General features: G+C 42.5%; 1 protein-coding gene across 2 annotated transcripts in view; it reads right to left on the bottom strand.

Annotated features, from left to right (window-relative positions):
• LOC126299109 (uncharacterized) overlaps nt 1–21,900 on the bottom strand; it is a 372,168-nt gene that overhangs the window by 248,179 nt on the left and 102,089 nt on the right. The window contains exon 1 of one of the 2 annotated variants that reach the window (XM_049990790.1): nt 18,263–18,318. The exons of the other annotated variant lie outside the window; for it this stretch is intronic. The gene's annotated coding sequence lies outside the window, so the exon portion shown is untranslated. Of the gene's footprint in view, nt 1–18,262; nt 18,319–21,900 lie in introns of those variants that run through there. 2 annotated transcript variants of the gene reach the window in all.

Here is a 21,900-nt window from a genome sequence, read left to right as displayed (position 1 = left end):
TTCCTAGGAATCGTACCCTGGCATCTGCTTTTCTTACTGTTTGTTTTATGTGGCCGTTACAATGAAGGTCATTCTCGACAGATACTCTGATATACTCGTACTTTACGGCAGTTGCTGTTTCCTGCAATTTGTCATCAATAATGTAGGTGCACAGTAGTGGATTTCTTTTGTTATGTATGTGCAATATGTTACATTTATTTACGTCCAGGGTCAACTGGGTCCCTGCACCATTCATAAACTTTCTCTGGGTCCTGCTGCAAATCGTTACTGTCTTCTGACATTGCTATCTGCTTATAGACAACTACATCACCTGCGAACAGCTTTAAAAAAAATTCCGGTGCATTCTGCTAGATCATCTACACTGATCAGCCAGAACATTATGACCACCGATCTATTATTTATATAAACCGGCTCAGGCGACTAGAGATTAGAGCCAGTCAGACACACGTACGGTGCATGCATTACCAGTGAGCGTGCTGTCCGTGTGTAGAATGGGGAAAGGCGCGCTTGATCTATCTGAGTTTGACCGAGGTCAGATTGTGATGGCCCAGAGGCTCGGCACACGTATTTCGGAAACTGCACGACTTTTCGGGTGTTCGACGAGTGCTGTGGTGTCTTAAATACGTGGCGAAACCAACGTGAAACCACGTCCAGACGTGGTGGGTTTGGGCAGCCACCCCTCGTTACAGATATCGGACGTTGTAAGCTGGGCATACTGGTAAAACAGGTCAGGCGGCGAACTGTGAAGGTACTAACATCAGACTTTAACACTGGGCACAGTACAAGTGTGTCTGCAGACACAGTGCCCGAACACTGGACCTCCGCAGCCGATATCAGCAACTACTACTGAAATGGGCACTGGGCGTTGTTGTAGTGGCCGAATGTTGCACGATCTGATGAGTTCCGATACCTTCTTCATCATGCCGATGGGAGGGCGCGATTCTGTCGTCTGCCAGGGGAACAACTCCTAGACACGTATGTTGTGGGATGGAGACGAGCAGGCGGTGGCTCCATTATGCTCTGGGCATTCCTGTGGGCATCCATGGGTCCAGTGGAGCTAGTGGAAGGCACCGTGACGACCGAGGATTATCTTACACTGGTTGCAGGCCACATTCACCCCTTCATAACGATCATATTTCCCAACGGCAGTGGCATTTTTCAACAAGATACTTCGCCTTGGCTCAAGGCCAAGAATGTGATGGAGTAGTTCGAGGAACACAGGTGAGTTCCAATTCATGTGCTGTCCGCTTAACTCGACAGATCTAAACCCGATCGAACACGACTGGGGTGTGATTGAACATAGCGTCAGAGCTCATCGCCCCCCCCCCCCCCTCCTCCCCGGAATTTACGGGAATTAGGTGACTTCAGTGTGCAGATGTGGTGCCAGCGCCCTCCAGCGATCTACTAAGGCCTCGCTGATCGATGCCACGACGAGTCACCGCTGTTATCCGTGCCAAAGAGTTATTAGGTTCTGAGCACTATGGGACTTAACTTCTGAGGTCACCAGTCCCCTAGAACTGAGAAGTACTTAGATCTAACTAACCTAAGGACATCACACACATCCATGCCCGAGGCAGGATTCGAACCTGCGACCGTAGCGGTCGCGCGGTTCCAGACTGTAGCGCATAGAACCGCTCGGCCACCCCGGCCGGCAGAGTTATTAGGTTGGTGGTCATAATGTTCTGGTTGATCAGTGTATATATTCTGTAAACAGTAACGGTCCTATCACATTTCCTTGGGGTACTCCCGAAATTACCATTCTGTTGCATATTCACCCATGCTTCTTCCTATCCCGACTTACTCATCGATTGTATATTTGTCGATTTTGTTCCGTTAAGAGTGACGTGTTCAGTTCTGCCTGGAAGGAAGTGTTGAATGCATTCTCAGCCATGTCTGATACTCGCTAAGCTCGTACTTTTTTTGCAGTAAGCAGCAGTGCGGGACAGTATTAAACGCCTTCGGAAAAGACCAAAAAAATATAGTGAGAGAGTATACCAATGAATAAAATGTAACAGTGGGAACTTCTCAACTACTGCGAGGAATTACTGTATAGAATAGAAGATGTGTGCCAAAAGGAAACCTTTAACTTAGATTTGAAGATTTCTGGTTTATCACATTTTAAAAACCAAAGTTCTTCCTGTAATACGCTAATACTATTGCAGGTCTGACATTCAACTGACAACTGATGATAGACTTATAATCCGAAATCCGATTTCTTATTAAATAGAGCTTGTTTTTTTGAATGTTATGAAAACTATTATTTTTCCTTTTGCTACTGCAGTTCATGTACAAAAGAAATTGCGCATAACGAGTTGTGTGACAGCTCCGTGCGCATGGCGCAAAGCGCAGAACACTTGCTTAAACGATCGGGAAGTGAGTCAGACGCAGATGGAATCCCCAGTGCCAATATGTCAACCTTGGCATGTCACACCGCGGCTTCTATACTAAAGTAAGCTGTAGGGTCCCGCATAAACGACTGGACTTGACGAAAGAAGGTCACCACTCTTCTCCGGATCATAATCATAAAATAAGTCTAGTGTTCCACTGTCCTTCAAAATGGGGTCCATTTTCGTTAAAAGATTCCTAGCGTAATATTGCATCAGATGCTACATGGAGAAACATGGTTCACTGGCAAAACACTGCACCCTTCGTCAGCATGACTGATATTCGAATTATGGTCCGGCAGTTGAACATAATCGTAATTTGCTTATATAATCGTTGGAGAAAAGCTGGATGGGTCATCCGAACACTTTCTTCCGCTGCCGACTTTGTAAGATGTAGGAACTTGCTCTATGAAGCAGGATGGTCTGATAGGGTCGTCTCGTAGATACTGGGTTGAGTAAAGACGAGCTCCTAGCTGAATTGCACATTAAGGAGAGGAAGTAAACTCTGATATTGAAGGAATCATATAGAGAATGACGAAAACGTAAATTTTCATGGCCAGACGAGGGCTAGAACTCCTGTGGTCTCGAATACTAATCCATTGTGTTCACCCAGTCTCTAATATAAGCGAGAATAGCCCCTACAGATGGAATTTTCGAGAAAGTTATATGACACAGAATTTATGAACTGCCTATAATAATTAAAATTTCAGCCGGCCGCAGTGGCCGTGCGGTTCTAGGCGCTTCAGTCTGGAACTGCGTCACCGCTACGGTCGCAGGTTCGAATCCTGCCTCGGGCATAGATGTGTGTGATGTCCTTAGGTTAGTTAGGTTTAGTAGTTCTAACTTCTAGGGGACTGATGGCCACGGATGTTAAGTCCCATAGTGCTCAGAGCCATTTGAACCAATTAAAATTTCCAGATCTTAATAATCATAAAATGAACAGGATAATGAAACCTCATACTGTGTATCAGAAAAATTGTGTTTTTTGTATTAGACATGATTCGAGTTAGGCTTTTTGAAGTTGGATTCATACATACGATAAACGGAAAATGGCTAAACGAGATATTGTGCCGATATCCATGTTGCTTTAGCTTTCAGAGTGCTTCTGGAAACTAAATCATCGAGTAGCAGTTAATCGTCTCAAAGCAGCTTGTAGAAAGAACCCTACAGCTACAGTTAAAGAATGCCTCATCTGCGGAAAAGATACTCAAATCTGACAATAGGGAAACAGCGTTGCTCTTCACTCTAAATTATAACAAGCACTAAACATTTACTTTGTTGGCCATTCAAAACAATGTGATATCATTCTGAAAAAGTGGACAAATAATTTATAGAGAGATTTTAACCTCTTTCTGTTAATTATACACTCCTGTAAATTGAAATAAGAACACCGTGAATTCATTGTCCCAGGAAGGGGAAACTTTATTGACACATTCCTGGGGTCAGATACATCACATGATCACACTGACAGAACCACAGGCACATAGATACAGGCAACAGAGCATGCACAATGTCGGCACTAGTACAGTGTATATCCACCTTTCGCAGCAATGCAGGCTGCTATTCTCCCATGGAGACGATCGTAGAGATGCTGGATGTAGTCCTGTGGAACGGCTTGCCATGCCATTTCCACCTGGCGCCTCAGTTGGACCAGCGTTCGTGCTGGACGTGCAGACCGCGTGAGACGACGCTTCATCCAGTCCCAAACATGCTCAATGGGGGACAGATCCGGAGATCTTGCTGGCCAGGGTAGTTGACTTACATCTTCTAGAGCACGTTGGGTGGCACGGGATACATGCGGACGTGCATTGTCCTGTTGGAACAGCAAGTTCCCTTGCCGGTCTAGGAATGGTAGAACGATGGGTTCGATGACGGTTTGGATGTGCCGTGCACTATTCAGTGTCCCCTCGACGATCACCAGAGGTGTACAGCCAGTGTAGGAGATCGCTCCCCACACCATGATGCCGGGTGTTGGCACTGTGTGCCTCGGTCGTATGCAGTCCTGATTGTGGCGCTCACCTGCACGGCGCCAAACACGCATACGACCATCATTGGCACCAAGGCAGAAGCGACTCTCATCGCTGAAGGCGACACGTCTCCATTCGTCCCTCCATTCACGCCTGTCGCGACACCACTGGAGGCGGGCTGCACGATGTTGGTGCGTGAGCGGAAGACGGCCTAACGGTGTGCGGGACCGTAGCCCAGCTTCATGGAGACGGTTGCGAATGGTCCTCGCCGATACCCCAGGAGCAACAGTGTCCCTAATTTGTTGGGAAGTGGCGGTGCAGTGCCCTACGGCACTGCGTAGGATCCTGCGGTCTTGGCGTGCATCCGTGCTTCGCTGCGGTCCGGTCCCAGGTCGACGGGCACGTGCACCTTCCGCCGACCACTGGCGACAACATCGATGTACTGTGGAGACCTCACGCCCCACGTGTTGAGCAATTCGGCGGTACGTCCACCCGGCCTCCCGCATGCCCACTATACGCCCTCGCTCAAAGTCCGTCAACTGCACATACGGTTCACGTCCACGCTGTCGCGGCATGCTACCAGTGTTAAAGACTGCGATGGAGCTCCGTATGCCACGGCAAACTGGCTGACACTGACGGCGGCGGTGCACAAATGCTGCGCAGCTAGCGCCATTCGGCGGCCAACACCGCGGTTCCTGGTGTGTCCGCTGTGCCGTGCGTGTGATCATTGCTTGTACAGCCCTCTCGCAGTGTCCGGAGCAAGTATGGTGGGTCTGACACACCGGTGTCAATGTGTTCTTTTTTCCATTTCCACTTTGTCGATCTGATCATACAACTCTCTCTTACAATTCCACCAAACTCTTGAGGTTTGACGCACAAAGTGCTTTGCTATCTCATATCCCCTGCTATAACTAATTAGTAGATGGGTTTGTAGCGCGTATTCATAATTTATTTTCCAAAGGATTACAGATCTCATTTCGGACATTAAATATTCAAACCATGTGAGATAAAGAACGAACTGAAACTACATTCACCAGATACGCTTCCACTTTAGAAGGTCTAATCGAATAATTCGTGAAATTTTTTTTTCTGAAATATATGTGAAATTATGTGTTAATTTGAAACAGTAGGTTTCGTGCGAACTGTTCGTGGAGAAAGAGAGACAAGAGATAGAATATAAATGAAATTCAATCTACGAAAAAAAAGGTTCAAGCAATATATTCTCTCGAGACTTGTACACCTGGAAGAAGGTTCGCACTACCCGCGATGATGAGACAAAATGAATAAAGATTGTGCAGATAGTTTTTTCTAACCAAATAAACAATTATTTTGAGAGATATCTGTTTAATCACCTCAGATAAGTAAAAATTCAGTTTCTGTAACGCGGTGTACCAGAAAACCATCATCAATACTTCAGTATAAAATACATTGTAAAGTTGATACTTACTTCTTAATCGGTTTTGCTAAAAAAAATATTTATACTCGATATGATCATCACATACATTTCACTGTCTGAAGTCCAGAATAAAAAGTTTGTTTATCTCTAAAATGAAATCATGTTGCTGATACACGATAATTATAATAGAAATACGATAAATAATTTTTCATTATTGAGTCTAGAACTACGTTTGGCAAGTGTTTAATGTTGAAACTTATAAGATTTTCCGTATTGAAAGACATATGGAAAGGAGTTCATCAACAAAAAGTCAGAAATGGTCCATAGTAACAATTTTTCACCAAAAGTGATGAAAACGATAGTGAACACAAATAAAAACTAAACAGTGGTTTCGTTGTTCTCAAACTAAGTTTTAATGTTCATCATCAATACAACACTGTAGTGGAGCACCAAATTCGTTTTCAAGAAAACTATCGCGTTTTTTTTTTCATCTGAAAACACTAACATAAATTTTTCCAAAAGCAGACAAACATTTTTGGCATAAATTTTCACCATGTTGATTGTCAGCTGCAGAAAGTAATCTTCTTGGCAGCAGTTTGTAATGAGGATTAGTTTGAGGAGTCTGACAAAACAGTGTATTCTTCTACCGCAAATCTTCAGATATTGATTTGGTTGGTTCCTTCTGCGATATTGCAGAAAGACTTGGCAGGAATGTAACCACTGTACATGAGTGCTGGCAGCGGTGCTCACGAGAACGTACGATCGCAAGACCGTCCTCCGGTCGGCCACGTGTCACTACTGAGAAGTAAGACCATCGTGATCGGCTTGTAGCTCTAGCGCATGGTACTGCATCTGCAGCAACAGCCTGAGAAGCAGTTGACACCACTGTGACACAAGGAACTGTTACAAATCGGTTACTTCAAGGACAGCGCCGAGTCAGACTTTTTGTAGCATGCAATCCACTGACCCCAAACAACCGCCATTTGCTACTTCACTGGTGTCTCGCGGCAGCTCATTGGAGGACGGGGTGGAGGTCTCTCGTGTTTTACGATGAAAGCTGGTTTTGTCTCATGCCATTGGTGGCCGTGTGTTGGTTAGAAGGAGGACTTGCAACCAATGTGTCTGCGTGCTAGACACGCTGGACGCACGCCTAGACTTATGGCCTCGCGTGCGATTTCGTATTACAGCAGGGGCACTCTTGTGATTATCGTACGCACCCTGATTGAAAATATGTACGTCAGTTTTGTGTTTCGACATGTTATGCCTCCATTCACGAACAGCATTCCATGGCATATTTTTCAAGTGGATAACCCTCGCCCATATACCGCTGTTGCAACGGAACATGCTCTACAGAGTGTCGACGTGTTGCGTTGGCCAGATCGATGGCCAGATCTGTCTCTAATCTAGCGCATATGGGACATCATAGGACGACTACTCCGGTGTCGCTCATAATACTGTTCCTGTATTGGTCGACGAAATGCAACAGGCATGGAGCTCTAGAAGTCCTTCCCGCAAACTGACATCCGGCACTTATACAACACAATACATGCATGTTTATAAGCTTGCATTCAACATTCTGGCGGTTGCACTAGCTATTAATGTATCAGCATTTCACATTTGCAATGGCTTATCTCGCCTGTGATGTTGCTATATCAATTACCTACATATGTTACCTAGGCAAACTTATTCCCGAAATTACATTACTCTACATTAATTAGGTTTGGTGTCGCAATTTTTTTTCCGGCAGTGTACTAACTTGTAACCTAATCACAAGAATGTTAATACCTGTGTATTACATACAGTAAGGAATATAAAATACACGTTTAGCTACTTGCAGTTAAGCGTAAATCGTGTAAACTGTACAACAATGATGAAATAAATGGGGTTTTATTTATGTATATTATATTCATTACTGTACGTAATACGAAGTTGCGGACACTCCTGCACAGAGGTTTATTTAGCTAAGGCCCTGTAGCAAACGGTATGTGTACTGTATTTCGGGAATGAAGCACATGATCATCGCCGTTCCTTACCCTACGAACACAGAGCTGTGTTAAATGTATGGCATCTGTGAGATATACATTATCGATAAAAACCATTAAAGTAGTAAAGTCTTTGATAATCTCTTTTCAATATGCTGGGACAGCTTTTTTGTACTTCAGTGTGCATGTGAACATATCACGAACATGAATTTGACGTGGATGATATGTGGATTCTCAGTGATCGTTTGTTCAGTGCGTAGTTACATTAGATTGTAAAAGTTTTATCACAATTTGATACAGATCACGTTGATATCTATATGTGGGCGGCTGAATTGATTTGCTTGATTTCCATGCTACGCGTACTGCGATATGTAACTTACAGGTTATCCGAATGTAAGTTCTAGATTGTGCTCTATGTTGCATCGACTACGCTGCTATTTGGGGTTTATGTTATATAAATTACATGTTTTATTCTGTGTTTTGTTATGTTTATAGGTTGATTGATAGTGACTAAAAGTTCGAAATTAGCCAACAACACACAAATCTGAAAATTGTACATACTGTAACGGACAATATGTTCCTTGAAAAAAAATTCAAGTGATGAAAGAAATTGCTGTCCTATTATTAGACTAATTTGTCGTTTTAGAATGTATTATCTTGATCCTTAGGACAGTACCAGTCTCATTTTATTCCACGTAGATTCACTCTTCTGACTACTCCAACTACCAAAAAAGAGCAGAGATTTCCGACACATATTTTCCCCAAAAGATGATTTCAGAACTTCGTTTAATCATCTCGCCACTCAAAAAGGTTGTGCAGTCCTTATCTCACTGGACTCATATTCGGATATTCGGGAGGAGTGCGGTTGATTCCAATCGACCCATTTAGATTTTGGCTTACTGCGATGCCGTTTGGCAGATGCCGGAGTGTAGGCCGGCCTCGGTGGCCGTGTGGTTCTAGGCGCTTCAGTCCGGAACCGCGAGATTGCTACGGTCGCAGGTTCGAATCCTGCCTCGGGCATGGATGTGTGTGATGTCCTTAGGTTAGTTAGGTTTAAGTAGTTCTAAGTTCTAGGGAACTGATGACCTCAGATGATAAGTCCCATACTGCTCAGAACCATTTGAACTGGAGTGTACGCGGATTTCCTCCGTCAGCCTTGTCCATTTAGAGATTATGCTCCGTGTGAAGTAACTTCGTCGTCAACCTACGTTAAACTGTTCACTTCCTCTCCTCGAAAATTCACCAACTTAACCCTCATTATCTGTATGTAGATTTTCTTTAATTTTTTGTTTAATGGTTAACACAAAAGTACCGATTTTTTCGCGGGAAGCAGAAACTTTTTACCGTGGTTGTTCTGATGGAGATCACTAACAATGGCGTGTCTTATCCGTTCACAAACGGAGCGGAAAATTTTTGAATATTTTGTATACACCTTAGATGAAACACTGGGATGGATAGATGTTATTGATAGACTTAGCGCATTGAAATCCACTGTGAGAGCCTGATTTTGAGCTTTAACGTTTGGTCCAGGCACCCTCTTTTATGAGAAGATAATTTTCGAGACATAAGAAATATAATTTAAAATGGGTTAAATAACTGAAACGTAAAACGTCGCTTCCGTTACAGGCTCGTTGCTTGCCGTCTTGTAGATCTCTTCATTCTTTCTTGTCCTAAGGCAGGATGCGGTATGAATTGCGAAATTGAATTTAATCGCTACACACTGTGTTTCCGATTGATAATAACTATTTATTAATGTTAGCTTTACCCACTGCAATCAAACTTGCATGCCATTGCTTTTAATTGATTTGCCTGATCAGCAGTTTAATTAAACCTTGAACCACCTTGCGCGACCACGTTTCTTATCACCCGCAGACGAATTATCTCAAAGTCAAATTGCCGCCACCGACCTGTACAATCATTCACTATGTCCGCCCACCAACGACTGTGCCTACCGACTCGTGCCCACCGCGCTAAAAACAGGGCAAAACACGCGTACTGTTGTGGCCGGGAATGCAATTTTATTTATTTTAACAACTCTTCGACGTTTCCTCTTTTCATATTCGGAGAATGAATTGAGCCATTGTTTTGATATTTGTTGAGTAACACATTGTGTTCACACTGAATCCATAAAAATTTGAATTTTTTTCCCCAGAAATATTGGAATTGTGTTTCTATCTTTTGTAGTTTGGAAGCAAATATATGTTTGAAATTTGTTTGTTATTTTTGTATAGTCCTGTATTTTGCAAGCCTGATCTATTTTGCCGACCCTGTAATTCTGTATGTCTATTTTCATTACTCTTCCCTTTCAAAGTTTTGTTTTGTCGGATCCTTGATTGTATCATCAAATGTTCAAATGTGTGTGAAACTGCTGAGGTCATCGGTCCCTAGACTTACACACGACGTAAACTAACTTAACGCTATAGACAACACTCACACCCACCCATGCCCGAGGGAGGACTCGAACCTCCGGCAGGAGGGGCCGCACAATCCTGCTTTAAAGATAAAATTTCCCTATTACCTGCTGCTAAATAAAGCGCTTAAGCTGTATTCTAAATTTATCTACATCTAGTACTGAGCTATTGTTACTGTTTTTGTGCAAGCTTTACACTGAATGATTTTGTGTAAGAAGAAATTAACAAAGAACGAATAGCAAGAATTAAGAATAGCTTTCGGAGAACTAACCTGGCCAAGCGAAATATTTTACAACTAAATAAAATTATTACTATGTGAAGGCGATAGTACTGTTGTTATTTCGACAGGTTTTAACTCTCAGTACTTGCCAAATTTTAGTAGAAAGACATGTTCTCGAGCCTGCGTGAGATACTGAAAACGCATGATGGGCCTTCGGTAACATTAGGTAACTGCTTTTCACAAACAATGCTTTACCTGGCTGAAACATCCGAGAAAACCTCAATTACAGTAATTCTCCCTCAATATTCTGAGGTCGACAGTGGCTCTCATACATAACAAGAACATTTATGAAAGAAGGTGTATGACAGCGGACTTTTTAACTAAGCCTTTTCGATTTCTCCCAGAAAAAAATCTGTCACTTTGCAACGTAGTGTGTGCCAAATATTCTTCAAAAAGTGGTTCAAATGGCTCTAAGAACTATGGGACGTAAAATCCTAGACATAGAACTACTTAAACCTAACTAACCTAAGGACACCACACATAAGCATGCCCGAGGCAGGATTCGAACCTGCGACCGTAACAGCAGCGTGGTTCCGGACTGAAGCGCCTAGAACCGCTCGGTCACATCGGCCGGAAAATATTTTTCCTTCTAAAGAAAAGTGCACAGACCTCAACATCGGAGCCAAAGGGAAAGAACCTCTGTTTAGTGGCTAATACGGAGGTACACCGAAAATCGTCCTTCCCACGTGCTACTCGCGAATGGAAAAGGCGGAAGTGGAACTAAAAGTGCCCTCCGCCACACGCCGTAACGTCATCTGCGGAGTGTGGATGTACATGTAGGCCAGAGATAACTCTGCATCCTAACTATAGGAGCGAATTATGAAATTTCACTTTACTTCTGTCAACTACAAAACGGTTTAAACCCTTATGTCCTCTTGGCAGATCATCTTAGACGACGAAGTTCAGACACATTTGTGCGTTGTATCATGTCAAATGTCGGATACAAACAATTAGTGTGTTAGGATATTTCATTTATTTCCTTTCAACAATTTCGTATGAAATAATGTTCTTAGGGAAGTAATCTTTAAGAAAGAAAGTTTTCACTACGAAGGTAAGAATTACATTTATTACTTATCCACGATCATCTTGTAGACAACCGTTTAAGAAGTTAGGCATTTGAACTGCGCCTCGAATGTACGTAGATCCGCTGGCTAAATACACTCTAAGACAAAAAAAAAAAAAAAAAAAAAAAAAATATATATATATATATATATATATATATATATATGCACTACAAAGGAATTATCCGAATGAGACGAAAATTGTTGGAAGTGAGTACGTGTACAGACATACAAATGATTGTTGTTACTGTTGTGGTCTTCAGCCCAGAGACTGGTTTGATGCAGCTCTCCATGCTACTCTATCCTGTGCAAGCTTCTTCATGTCTGAGTAACTACTGCAACGTACATCCTTTTGAATCTGCTTCGTGTATTCATCTCTTCGTCTACCTCTACCACTTTTACCATCCACGATACCCTCCATACTGAATTGGTGATCCCTTAATGCCTCAGAACGTGTCCTACCAACCGGTCCCTTCTTTCAGTCAGGATGTGCCACAATTTCCTCTTCTCCCCAATTCTGTTCAGTACCTCCTCATTAGTTACGTGATGTGCCCATCTAATCTCCAGCATTCTTCTGTAGCACCATATTTCTAAAGCTTCTACTCTCTTCTTGTCTAAACTATTTACCGTAAATGTTTCACTTCAAATGGCTCTGAGCACTATGGGACTTAACATCTGAGGTCATCAGTCCCCTAGAACTACTTAAACGTAACTAACCTAAGGACATCACGCACACACATGCCTGAGGCAGGATTCGAATCTGCGACCGTAGCTGTCGCGCGGTTCCAGACTGTAGCGCCTAGAACCGCTCGGCCACTCCGGCCGGCTGTTTCACTTCTATACATGACTACACTCCATAGAAATACTTTGAGAAAAGACTTCCTGACACTTGAATCTGTACTCGATGTCAATAAATTTCTCTTCAGAAACGCTTTCCTTGCCATTGCCAGTCTACGTTTTGTATCCTCCCTACTTCGACCATCATCAGTTATTTTGCTCCTCAAATAGCAAAACTCATCTACTACTTTAAGTGTCTCATTTCCCAATCTAATACCCTCAGCATCATCTGACTTCATTCGACTACATTCCATTATCCTCGTTTTGCTTTCGTTGATGTTCACCTTATATCCTCCTTTCAAGACACTGTCCATTCCGTTCAATTGCTCTTACAGGTCCTTTGCTGTCTCTGACAGAATTACAATGTCACTGGCAAACCTACCAAATTTTTCTTTTCCTTTCCTTAATCTATCTTCTAAGATAAGTTGTCTGGTCAGTACTGCCTGGTGTGTTCCAATATTTCCAAGGAATCCAAACTGATCTTCCCCGAGTTCGGCTTCTACCAGTTTTCACATTCGTCGGTAAAGAATTCGTGTTAGTATTTTGCAGCCATGACTTATTAAGCCGATGGTTCGACAATTTTTACACCTGTCGACACCTGCTTTCTTTGGGATTGGAATTATGATATTCTTCTTGAAATCTGAGGGTGTTTCGCCTGTCTCGTACATCTTCCTCACCAGATGGTAGAGTTTTGTCATGACTGGCTCTCCCAAGGTTATCAGTAGCTCTAATAAGAATGCTATCTATTCCAGGGCCTTTTATTAACTTAGGTCTTTCAGTACTCTGTCAAATTCTTCACGCAGTATCATATCTCCCATTTCATCTTCATCTACGCCCTCTTTCATTTCGATAATATTGCCCTCAAGTACATCGCCCCTGTATAGAGCCTCTATGTCCTCCTTCCATCTTCCTGCTTTCCCGTCTTTGATCAGGACTAGTTTTCCATCTGAGCTCTTGATATTCATCCAGGTGGTTCTCTTTTCTTCAAAGGTCTCTTTTTTTTCCTGTAGGCAGTATCTACCTTACCCCTAGTGATATATGCCCCTACCTCCTTACATTTGTCATCTAGCCATCCTTGCTTAGGCATTTTGCACTTCATGAGGTTTCTATTCCTTTTCGCCTACTTCATTTACTGCATTTTTATATTTTTTACTTTCATCTATTAAATTCAATACATCTTCTGTTACCCAAGGATTTCTACTAGCCCTAGTGTTTTTACCTACTTGATCCTCTGCGGCCTTCACTATTTCTTCTCTCAAAGGTATCCGTTCTTCTTCTACTGTACTTCTTTCCCCTGTATTTGTCAACCGTTCCTAATCTGCTGTCTGAAACTCTCCACAACCTCTGGTTCTTTCAGTTTATCCAGGTCCCATCTCTTTAAATTCCTACCTTTTTGCAGTTTCTTCAGTTTTAATCTACAGTTCATAACCAATAAATTATGGTCACAGTCCATATCTGCCCTTGGAAATGTGTTACAGTTTAAAACTTGTCTCCTAAACTCTGTCATATCATTATATAATCTATCTGAAATCTTCCAGTGTCTCCAGGCCTCTTGCATGTATACAACCTTTATTCTTAAACCAAATGTTAGCTATGGTTAAGTTATGCTCCGCGCAAAATTCTACCAGGCGGCTTCCTCTTTCATTCCGTACCAAAAATGATTGAAATGGCTATAAGCACTATGGCACTTAACATCTGAGATCATCAGTCCCCTAGACTTAGAACTACTTAAACCTAACTAACCTAAGGACATCACACACATCCATGCCCGAGGCAGGTTTCGAACCTGAGATCGTAGCAGCAGCGCGGTTCCGGACTGAAGCGCTTCGAACCGCTCGGTCACAAAAGGCGGCTCATTCCGTAACACTGGTCCATATTCACCTACTAATTTTCGTTCTCTTCCTTTTCATACTATCGAATTCCAGTCCCCCATGACAAATAACTTTCATCTCCCTTCACTATCTGAATAATTTCTTTTATCTCATCATACATTTCTTCAATCTCTTCGTCATTTGCGGAGCTAGTTGGCATATAAACTTGTACTATTGTGGTAGCATGGGCTTCGTGTCTGTCTTGGCTACAATAATGCGTTCACTCTGCTGTTCGTAGTATCTTACCCGCACTTCTGTTTTTTATTCATAATTAAACCTACTCCCCTATTGGATTTTGTATACATAACCCTGTATTCACCTGACCAGACGTCTTGTTCCTTCTGCCACCGAACGTCACTCATTCCCACTATATATAGCTTTAACCTACCTATTTCCCTTTTTAAATTTTTTTACCAACTGCCCGATTAAGGGATCTGGCATTTCACGCTTCGATCCGTAGAACGCCAGTTTTCTTTCTCCTACTAACGCCATTATCGTTTCACCATACAGTAAAGCTGCATGCCCTCGGGGAAAACTACGGCTGTAGTTTGTCTTTGCTTTCAGCCGTTCGCAGTACCAGCACAGACAGCAAGGTTGTTTTGGTTGATGTTACAAGGCCAGATCAGTCAATCATCGAGGCTGTTGCCCCTGAATCTACTGAAAAGGCCTTTGCCCCTCTTAAGGGACCACAGGTCTGTCTGGCCTCTCAATAGGTACACCTCCTTTGTGTGTACATCTATATGGTACAGTTAACTGTATCATGGCAAGCCATATTGGGTTTGGATTTCAGCAAGATAGTGCCAGCCCGCATACGGCGAGAATTTCTACTGCTTATCTTCGTGCTTGCCATACCCTACTTTGGCCAGCAAGCTCGCCAGGCCTCTCCCAGTTCAGAGGGTTTCGAGCATTATGAACAGGGCCTTCCAACCAGCTCAGGGTTTTCAAGATCTAACACGCCAATTGGAGAGAATTTGGCACTATATTACTCACGAGAACATCCAACAACTCTATCAATCAACACCAAGCCGAATAACCGTTACTACACTACTGGTCATTAAAATTTGCTACACCACGAAGATGACGTACTACAGACGCGAAATTTAACCGACAGGAAGAAGATGCTGCGATATGCAAATGATTAGCTTTTCAGAGCATTCACACATGGTTGGCGCCGGTAACCTACAACGTGCTGACATGAGGAAAGTTTCCAACCGATTTCTGATACGAAAACAGCAGTTGACTGGCGTTGCCTGGTGCACGTTTTTGTGATGCCTCGTGTAAGGAGGAGAAATGCGTACCATCACTTTTCCGACTTTGATAAAGGTCGGATTGTAGCCTATCGCGATTGCGGATTACCGTATCGCGGCATTGCTGCTCGCGTTGGTCGAGATCCAATGAGTGTTACCAGAATATGGAATCGGTGGGTTCAGGAGGGCAATACGGAACGCCGTGCTGGATCCCAACGGCCTCGTATCACTAGCAGTCAAGATGACAGGCATCTTATCCGCGTAGCTGTAACGGATCGTGAAGCGACGTCTCGATCCTAGAGTCAACAAATGGGGACGTTTGCAAGACAACAACCACCTGCACGAACAGTTCGACGACGTTTGCAGCAGCATGGACTATCAGCTCGGAGACCGTGGCTGCGGTTACCCTTGACGCTGCATCAGAGACAGGAGCGCCTGCGATGGTGTGCTCAACGACGAACCTGGGTGCAGTAATGGCAAAACGTCATTTTTTCAGATGAATCCAGGTTCTGTTTACAGCATCATGATAGTCGCATCCGTGTTTGGCGACATCGCGGTGAACGCACATTGGAAGCATGTATTCGTCATCGCCATACTTGCGTGTCACCCGGCGTGAGGCTATGGGGTGCCATTGGTTACACGTCTCGGTCACCTCTTGTTCGCATTGACGGCACTTTGAACAGTGGACGTTACATCTCAGATGTGTTACGACCCATGGCACTACCCTTCATTAGATCCCTGCGAAACCCTACATTTCAGCAGGATAATGCACGACCGCATTATGCAGGTCCTATATGGGCCTTTCTTTATACAAAAAATGTTCGACTGCTGCCCTGGCCAGCGCATTCTCCAGATCTCTCACCAATTGAAAACGTCTGGTCAATGGTGGCCGAGCAACTGGCTCATCACAATACGCCAATCATTACTCTTGATGAACTGTGGTATCGTGTTGAAGCTGCATGGGCAGCTGTACCTGTACACGCCACCCAAGCTCTGTTTGACTCAATGCCCAGGCGTATCATGGCCGTTATTACTGCCAGAGGTGGTTGTTCTGGGCACTGATTTCTCAGGATCTATGCACCCAAATTTTGTGAAAATGTAATCACATGTCAGTTCTAGTACAATATATATTTGTCCAATGAATATCATTTTGTCATCTGCATTTCTTCTTGGTGTAGCAATTTTAATGACCAGTAGTGTATAAGGGCCAGAAGTTGACCAAGGCGTTACTGATTTGCTCTATTTGTGAAGCTCTTTCTTTTGAATAAATCATCCTATTTTTCTGGGCACTGATTTCTCAGGATCTATGCACCCAAATTTTGTGAAAATGTAATCACATGTCAGTTCTAGTACAATATATATTTGTCAAATGAATATCATTTTGTCATCTGCATTTCTTCTTGGTGTAGCAATTTTAATGACCAGTAGTGTATAAGGGCCAGAAGTTGACCAAGGCGTTACTGATTTGCTCTATTTGTGAAGCTCTTTCTTTTGAATAAATCATCCTATTTTTCTGAAATTGTAATCATTTGTTTGTCTATACATGTACATCGCATCTACCGATTTCCGTCCTATTCGCATAATTCTTTCGTGGTGCGTCGTTTTTTTTTGTCTTAGAGTGTATGATTTAAATAATTCATTAGAGTTCAGCTGGATTATGTACACATTTAGAAAACTGGAAGAAAAGTAGCCTGAGTTACTGTACATTAAAACAGTTTCAGTTTATAAAGATGTGAAAAATTGTGCTACCAAAATATTTACTCCTTTTTCTGTTATATGAAAGTCTCAAGATACTAAAGCCAAAATTGGAAGCAAGTTAAGAGCTTTTTAGGCAAGTCTTAGTTAATAGTAAAGTTTTTGTTTCGCAACTTGTAGCTGATGTAATGCAAAAGAATTTAATCCTTCCGTTAATAACGTAAGTGTTTTGAATATTACTAAACCTCATCTGTGACTACTGAGTAAGAAATCATATATAAATAAAGCTGTGTTATATAATCTGCAAGTTTACTCGTTGTTGTTGTTGTTGTGTTCAGACCAGAGACTGGTTTGATGCAGCTCTCCATGCTACTCTATCCTGTGCAAGCTTCTTCATTTCCAAGTAACTACTGCAACCTACATCCTTCTGAATCTGCTTAGTGTATTCATCTCTTGGTCTCCCTCTACGATTTTTACCCTTCACGCTGCCCTCCAATACTAAATTGGTGATCCCTCGATGTCTCAGAACATGTCCTACCAACCGGTCCCTTCTTCTAGTCAAGTTGTGCCACAAATTCCTCTTCTCACCAAGTCTGTTCAGTACCTCCTCATTAGTTGCGTGATCTACCCATCTAATCTTCAGCATTCTTCTGTAGTACCACATTCCGAAAGCTTCTATTATCTTCTTGTCTAAACTATTTAGCGTCCGTGTTTCACATCGCTACGTGGCTACACTCCATACAAATACTTTGAGAAAAGACTTCCTGACACTTAAGTCTATACTCTATATTAAAAATTTCTTTTCTGCAGAAACGCTTTTCGTGCCATTGCCAGTCTACATTTTGTATCCTCTCTACTTCGATCACCATCTGTTATTCTTCTCCCCAAACAGAAAAACTCATCTACTACTTTAAGTGTCTCATTTCCTAATCTGATTCCCTCACCATCACCTGATTTAATTCGACTACATTCCATTTACTCGATATACACCTTTGTATTATGTGGCTCGAATGACCTACTTAACACATAACTACTTAATATAGGCTAAAATATATCCGATAGGAAGCAACGCTGAATTCTCAGGTGTTATTTTCCTTTGTTAGTGAGAGTTTTATCGTCGGATAGTCTTACCTAAGAACAGAATCTTATCATTGCCTTGAACGTAAGACAAACAGTACTTGCACTGAGCTTAGAGAGCAGCCACCATCGTCGCCTTCTGGCAGAATACTGGCCACGGCTGGAGTGGCGTTGGTGCTGTGTTGTCGGTCTGCTGTCCACGCTAAATGCTACCTGATTAGCTGCACCGCTTGCCTCGTGAGACGTTACTCTCACGACTGCCTTCGCCTACACGCCTACAGGCGGCGAGATACTCCACAGTATCTTATCAAGATTCACAGCAAGTCGAGTATTGAGGGGGGAGGAGTGCAAAGGAAGCAAAGTTAAAAGAAAGAAAGTAACGGAGGAGGACTACATAGCGATGAACAGTATACGAAAGAGAAAAAAAAAAACAAAAAACAAAAAAAACGTGAAAGCTGACTCAAGTCTGCTGTTTTATTTATGCTTTTCACATATGTAGCGTAAACAGCTTTTAAAGTGGTGGCACCAACTTACTGTGTGAATGGAATATGTCTATCTAAGAAAAAAACAATTTTCTGAAAATACGCTGAGTACATGGTGTTTCTTCGCAACATGCTGACAGTCTGTCTCTCGAGTCAACAAGAGGCACGGAAATGATATGTGCTCTGTTTTTTAAATACATGATAATCGTATGAGTTGCACAAGAAGTATGTGCTCCAGTCTCAAAAGCGGCTTTCATTCTAAACTTAATTCGACGAAATTGTGTCAGTATCAAGCCCTTTGTAAACTTTTATTTTTCTACAGTCGTGAATTTCTCAAACCATTGTGGATGAAATAGTTCATTGTTATTACTTGCCGAAGAAGCTATTCACCACGTCAGAAGTTAAGCAATGTAATAGACAAAATAACTTAACTGAGCTCGTGTTTATTTAGTAGAGTTATTTTCGGTTTATAAATAAGTACTACTTTCAGCTGTTATGTAAAATACTTTCCTATAAACAATGACTGAGAAATGCTTAATTTTAAATATGATTTTGTCTATGACCTATGTAGTATTGGGATTGGGTTGGTAACCTTGCTGCTATCTATCGTTGACAGCATTCATCTACATCTACTCCTACATTTACATGATTACTGTGCGAGTCACAATTAAGTGCCTGGCAGAGGGTTCATCGAACCACCTTTAAGTTATTTCTCTACCGTTGCACTCTCGAACAGCGCTCGGGAAAAACGAACACTTAAATCTTTCCGTTCGAGTTCTGATTTCTCTTATTTTATTATGATGATCATTTCTCCCTATGGAGGTTGGCGCCAACAAAACATTTTCTCTGAGGAGACAGTTGATGACTGAAATTTGATTAGAAAGTCCTTCCGCAGTGAAAAACTCCTTTGTTTTAATGACTGCTACCTCAATTCGTGTATCATATCCGTGGCACTCTCTCCCTTATTTCACAATAGTACAAACTGAACTGCCTTTCTTTGAACTTTTACGATGTCCTCGGCGAATCTTATCTGATGCGGACCTCTTACTGCAGAGCAGTAACCCAGAAGAGGCCGGACAAGCGTGGTGTAAACAGTCTCTTTAGTAGACCTTCTTCCTTTTCTAAGTTTTCTGCTAATAAATTGCAGTCTATTGTTTGCTTTCCCGACGACATTATCTGTGTAATCTTTTCAATTTAAGTTATTGGCATCTGTATTACCTAAGTATTTAGTTGACTTTAAAGCCGTGTAATTGTGTTGTAGCCACTTGGTGGTGAATTTATGAATGACCAGAACGTTAGTGCACTTCTCTTACCATAACTGTGTCACTGGCAGACAACATAAATGTCTTCCATTCAGGAATTGCCAGCACTTGTATAGTGGTATGTACTGAGTGGAGCCACTTACCACACATCCACGGTATATCTTGCAAGGAGGGCGTGAATATGTCTGATGGAATATGGCTGATCATGTTCAAATCTAGAATAGTAATTTGCTGTACTGTATTGCTTGACTTACGTTGGAATGTCTGAAACTCCATAACAGCTAAATGACCGTCTTCTATTGCAGAGGTAGCCAATTTAAGTTTCTGGGTCACTTCAGATGTTGGTGGATCTGAATATTGTATGGTGCTTTTCACAACCCTCGTGCTGTGAAAAGTATTCCAGATATTGATAGTGGAGGCAACGAAATCGATATTTTTGAGTATGTACACCTGCAAATAGGTACTCAAATAATAACTAAAAGTAACTCCACTATATGAACAAGAGCTCAGTGAAGTTATTTTGTTTACTTTTATAAGAGATCCAGACAGGAAATGCTGGGGAGGTATAGTCTGTCTGTAAACTGAAAAGCGAGCAGCGTTCGTCGTTGATGAGAGTTGTCTTTCCCGGAAGAACGCTACAGCTGGTGCACAGGACGACTAAGAAGCACTTTCCCTTCTAGTGTGCAGAGATTTACGTAAAATCTGTCCATATGCACTGTTCGAATCATTATTATTACTATCTCATATGTTTTTAGTCTCTGAAGAGATAACGCACTTTGTGGAAAAACAAACGCCTCCGGCCGGCCGAAGTGGCCGAGCGGTTCTAGGCGCTACAGTCTGGAACCGCGCGACCGCTACGGTCGCAAGTTCGAATCTTGCCTCGCGCGTGGATGTGTGTGATGTCCTTAGGTTAGTTAGGTTTAAGTAGTTCTAAGTTCTAGGGGACTGATGACCTCAGAAGTTAAGTCTCATAGTGCTCAGAGCCTATTGAACCATTTAAACGCCTGCCTAGTCAGAATGGTCGGTATACCTTTGTGAAGGCCCAGCAGTACCGACCGGCCGCCGTGTCATCCTCAGACGATATACATCACTGAATACGGATGTGGGAAGAGGGCATGTGGTAAGCACACTGCTCTCCCGGCCGTTGCCAGTTTTCGTGACTGGAGCCGCTGCTTCTCCATCAGGTAGCTCCTCAGTTGGTCTCACGAGGACTGAGTGCACTCCGATTGGCAACAGCGCTCGGCAGACCTGGACGGTTACTCATCAGAGTGCTAGCCAGGCCCGACTGCGCTTAGCTTCGGTGATCCGAGGTGAACCGGCGTTATCTTTGCTGCACTATGATTATGATAATGCACAGCGTACAGTGTCCATAAAAATTAATTAATGTATGATCATTGCTGTGGGGTGATCACTTTCCGTTTATTACTAGTGTAGAGCTTCAATTACTTACGAATTTTGCTGACAAAATCTTCCCGGATTATCAACTTCAATATGTGACGTTTTGTTTAGTTTCATACTCGTTATCTTCTAGTAGAAAAGCCATGGGAACATTGTAACAACAGTATAGGGTGATGGACGTGAGTGCTATCATCTACACCACCGCTAACAAATTTTACTACATACCTAACAATACTTAATACTTCGTGATGGGCTTTTTTTGTTGGATTCCCTATGTTAGCTTCCAGTATGAATAAATTGCCTATATACACAGTCTATTTTTTGAGAGAATGATTGTAGGTATTTCATGAACAAAGAAATAACTTGTCGTTCCACACGGTGGCTGTCGTAGGCGTTTCCAGCCAAACTGTTCAGGGCGGTGGGCGACAGTGGAAACATAGTTTACTCGTAACTAGCTCTGTTATGTTACATTAAATAAACTAAAACAATGTGTCGATTTCGTAGTTTGATGTCTCACTGTCAGTGTATCCGAAGATACCACTTTTACAGT

Source organism: Schistocerca gregaria, chromosome X, assembly GCF_023897955.1.
Source record: "Schistocerca gregaria isolate iqSchGreg1 chromosome X, iqSchGreg1.2, whole genome shotgun sequence".
In the NCBI taxonomy this organism is placed as follows: Eukaryota; Metazoa; Arthropoda; class Insecta; order Orthoptera; family Acrididae; genus Schistocerca; species Schistocerca gregaria.
The sequence above is the reverse complement of the archived record's forward strand: the minus strand, read 5'-3'. Positions and strand labels throughout refer to the sequence as shown.